Source organism: Oryctolagus cuniculus, chromosome 18 (assembly GCF_964237555.1).
Source record: "Oryctolagus cuniculus chromosome 18, mOryCun1.1, whole genome shotgun sequence".
Taxonomy (NCBI): domain Eukaryota; kingdom Metazoa; phylum Chordata; class Mammalia; order Lagomorpha; family Leporidae; genus Oryctolagus; species Oryctolagus cuniculus.
Window position 1 is genome coordinate 59,295,938 of NC_091449.1, and position 5,155 is coordinate 59,301,092.

Consider the following 5,155-nt stretch of genomic DNA (forward strand, 5'->3'; position numbering starts at 1 on the left):
TTCTCTGAAGGGAGGAGAGAACTTCCACTTTGACTTGGCCTTGTCTAAATAAGATCAGAGTTGGTGAACTCAAGAGGCTTCCATAGCCTTGGCAGCTCATGACAAGAGCCTCGGGTGATTACTGACATCATAAATAAGAGTGTCAATTGTAAAATCAGCAACAGGAGTCACTGTGCACTTACTCCCCATGTACGATCTCTGTCCTAATTGTGTTGTACTATGTGAATTAACAGTATAACTAGTACTCAAATAGTACTTTATACTTTGTGTTTCTGTGGGGGGGGAAAACTGTTGAAATCTTTACTTAGTATATACTAAATTGATCTTCCGTATATAAAGATAATTGAAAATGAATCTTGATGAAGAATGGGATGGGAGAGGGAGTGGGAGATGGGATGGTTGCAGGTGGGAGGGTGGTTATGGGGGGGAAAAGTTGCTATAATCCTAATGTTGTACTTTGGAAATTTATATTTATTAAATAAAAGTTAAAAAAATAAAATACAGATATTTTAATGGAAAGGTATTGGTACTAAACTCCACTATTGCTCAAATTCACATTGACATTTTGGTAACAAATCTTTTCTAATTCCCACCCTGGAGATGAGCTTACGAATATGTTTCTGAACCAGCTTTGTTTTTGGGACTTCTCCTGGGTCACCCTGAAGTGCCTACTGGGCCCAGCCATAGAATGGGGTCTGGAAACAGGGATAGTTCCAGGAGCACTTGTGGACCAAGTAGTGAGTTCATTGTTCACCGAGTAATTCCTCGTTTGGTGCCCAGAATGAAGATTTTCCCCTGTTTTCCCCATCCCCCCACCTCCCTCCTCCTCTTACCATCTCTTTCTCTCCCTTGCTTCTCCCTCTATCCCCTTCTTCCTTCATTTCCTCCTCCCTCTTCGCTCCCACTCCCTTTCTTACTGTTTTACGCACACATCTAGAAAAGCACATAGGAAGCAAAGCTAGTTGGAGCTTAGAAATAGGAGTTAGCATGCATCTTTAAGGGGTTTCCAGACAGTGTCTTTGACCAGATATCAGAACGTAATAATTACCGCTTTTACAGCCATGGCTGTAATGTGCATGCGATGCCCATGGTATCAATTCATAAGCTGTTCATAAATTTGAGAGAGAAGTAAGGAGGCGAATGTCCCAAATGCTTGATCCGAGCAGAGCCAAGCCTTTCAGTCATAGGCTTTTATGTGTCCCTGAACGCTAGGGTTTCTAGGGCTTCTTTCAAAAGGAAGATGTGCAGCCTCTGAATTGAGTTCCTTCTTAAATGAAAGCAGTATTTCAAGTACTGATGGTGCAGTTACCTCCGAGTTGTGTTTTGCGTGGAATCTGCAGAAGCACTTGGAATTCATGAGTACACAGGTGACACAGAAAGGAAACCTGTGTATCCCCTTACCAAGGACCAGGATGTCACCTCCAGCCCACCATTCAACAAGGGTAATGTCTCTGGCTCCTAAGAAGCAACGCCACTGCTGAAAATTCTCAGCAATGTATAAAAAACCTAGATGTCTTGCACCCACAGGAGCTATTTATTCTTACTTCTTTATCTCCTGGACTGTCTTCGGATGCTACAGCGGCAAAGACCACAGCTGTACTCCCAGAGTTCCTCCTGACATATAATTAATATCTGACTGCCCTAGCTGTCCTATAGTATAATTTTATTACCTAATTAAAGTTCTCCAGAACAGAGGAAACTACTTAACTGATATCCTCAACCAGACAGAAAATAAATAAAGCAATCATTGTGCTCAAGGATCATAAACATTTGTGTTTTCCACCAGAAGACACCAACCTCTGAAACTCCCTTTGCAAATTCCTGAAGAAATTGGCCTGATGGAAGAAGGAGGGTCATATAGTTCATCCACTATTAACTATGCATGGAGTGGGGAGAGGGCAAGAGAAAAGAATGGAGGGAAATTGGTAGGGAGTCAGACAACAGTATCCAGGCAATGCATGCTATAACACAGACTTTCTCTGCTGATGTATTAGTGTCTACACCACATTAGCCTTTCTCTTCCGTTAGTTCTGGTGGTCATGATTGAGAGTTTTGTTTGATCAAACTGGTAAGAAACATCATGCAGCCACATAGCCTGGAGGAAAAGGCTGAGCAATGAACTGATCTCCGAAGCCTGGCCATCAAAGAAAGCAGGTGTCATTGGAGAGCAGTGGCCCTGGCCGGTGGGCACACGGACTTGCAGCCTTTTCCCGGAGATGCTGAGGTGCAGTGGGTACCCTGAGCCAACAGACCTTGTCTCTCCTGTAAGCAAAGCTCCAGAACTGGAACTCTCAAAAACCATCCTGTGCTGTGTAGGCCCTCATGGGAAGCAAGCGTTTTCTTTGACTAATAATAAGACGTAAAGTAGAATTGATAGATGCTTATTAATCAAGCTTTACTTCCTTGAGAACAGATTAGCTTACATAATCAGAAAATGGTTCGACTTCCATAGAATCCATGGATCATCACACAAAATACCCTGCACACTGAAGCCCTTCAAGTAAACTTATCATTCTCGTGTAATGAATGCTATTTTGACAACTAGTGTTTACTTGACTCTATTATTTTGCTCTTTGCTATGTCATCTGGGAACTGCATTTCTCAGGTTTCCTTGACTCCTAGTTGGTACATCCTGTTCATTTTATACCAGTGACATTTGCTCCCATGAGATTTTGAAAATGCAGAGGTGACAGATGCCGTATTATTCTTCCTTTAGATGTGATGAGCACAGACTTGCTGTGGCTGATATGAGGGTTTGCACCCAATGGGTTGTTTCTCTAATGCATTCACTTCAGTGACCAATAGCAGGAGCTCCTGCAGTTCCTTTATCTGGGGAGGACCAATGCATTGGTCACTCTTGACCAGGACTGTAGGGACATGCCTGAAAGCAAATGTCACCCCTGATGTCATTGGCAGCCTTCATAGCAATTTCCAACGCCAGACTCTGTGTAACTCCCTTTCTGGAGCAGATAACTAAAGTGGTACCTATATTACTGAATTACGTACTTTCAGTCATGTGACTCAGAGATTCAAGAGACTTCTATGTTTCAACCTCCAAAATTCATTTTTAATGGGAAAAATATGACTGCTCAAGTAAGTTGAGTGATCTGAATAAAGAAGAATAAGCCATCTTAGCTGACTTTGATACTATTTCCAAGGAAAGACATCTAAAGAAACCTACTGTATGCAGGATTTGAATTCTCATATCAGATAATAATTCTTCAAATATTCATGCAAAAATGGAATTAAAAGATCAGTTTCTTTTGGTGCAAAAAAACTTGAAAACCATGTATATGGGGAACATTCAAAAAGCCCATGGAAAATGCCTATTATAAAAAGAGTTATACATGGGCTTCAAAAATCAATCACACTAAAATAAACCCATCTTTTACTTTCCCTAATTTTTCAAAGTACCCTCATATTATATCATATTGGCTATTGAATGAGTATGTATTTACAAAATGTGAGGAATATGCATAATTCAATGTTGTCTCATGTGAAACAGCGTTAACTCTACCTTTGTGCTGGTTCACTTTAAATTCTGCATGTGAACATCAAACCTTGGGTGGTGAGGAAAGAGTGCAAGTTGTGACCTGTAATTTTATAATACAAACACTGCCATGAGGAAGCACTAATAATTAACCTATGTTGATCATGAATTTTGGACTACCAAAATAATTTATGTCATGATATTCCAAAATTTTCTCTCATTAGGTAAGGTCAAACAGTGTAGTTCCCAGGGCATAGGTCCCTGTTTCTAATGATCCATTTGGAAATAAACAAGCGGACAAGTTCTGAATTCTGGCATAGCAGTCATAGGAGACGGAGATAGAAGAACCTGGCTCTGCTTTTGATTGACAGGAAGAGTTTAATATTGTGAAGTGAGTGAAGCTGGGTCATGTGCTAGGGATACTATGAATCACATTCTGCTTGGTAATGAGATGCTTTCGATTTGATTTAGCCCTCTGCTATGTTCTCCCTTCAACCAAATAATCTAATCAGGTTGGCCACCAAGAGGTAGGGGATCCGTAATGCATGAGGAGTCACCATTGTAGACTCTGCCATTCTCTACTTGGGTCTGTGCACTGGGAGACCCCCCACTGCCAGAAAGCTGGGAGGCAGGAGATTGACACTCCTTGATGCTTAAAAAAATGCAAACAATGAAAGAAACTCTCACACCAGGCTTATTGAATCTGAATGTGTCTTGTAACAGGATCTCAGGTGGTTCATCTGCAAATTAAATTTGGGGAATCCTAGGTCAGTGATTCATTGGCAATTACCTGTTGGACTCGCAGAAGAACAAGGTAAAAAGAACACTACTGTTGGCTTTGTAACAGAGGAATGTGTGTCTGCTCACCCTGTAAAGCTAAATGCATAAATGTGCCAAGCATATAGGAAGCCAACCAAAAATATGTTAATAAGATGAACCCTGGACTGAGAACCCTACTTTCTAGAAAAGTCAGGTCAAGATTATCAGTCCCAAGTCTTACACTTAAACAGCCTTGAAACGTGTCCTGTGAGGGAGGAACAGCATTATTATGCGATGAGCCAATTCAGATATGGTTTAATTAAGTAATATGCAAGGTCATGGAGCGTGACTGGCAGAGTGATTTAAAGCAGAATTAACTGCATCTTTTCCTGTGGCCATCCCTGCTTGTCATCGCGCACTGCAGCATGGGATCTCCAGGAAAGGATGTGCTGGTGCAGATCCATCGCTGCAGCCTGGGGAATTGAATTCTCTCTCTGAAGACACAGAAAACCATCCGTTCTTGCTATTTTTAATCCTTTGCTGATTCTAGAGGCTTTCCACCAAGTAATTTGTTGCCAAACAGTTGTTCTCCTCGCAGCTGCCAAATGGACCGGCATTTTCAGCCTCGGGTTGTGTCCCACATTGGATGTCTTCCCAAATGTCATTCCCTACAAGGCTTTTCTTTCAATGAATGCATTGGGGTCTTTGAATGACAACAGGAAATTAAATGGAAAGTGACATCCATGAGAAAAGATGTTCCTTTCCAATAACTGAGACTCTCTGCCCATCTGTCATTGCTTCCTTCTCTCTATGTCTCATAGTTTTGCACAAATCCCAAGCAGCTTGATACAAATATGATCATTAGAGGATTTTCATACATTATGTAAATTATGCATTGGCAACACT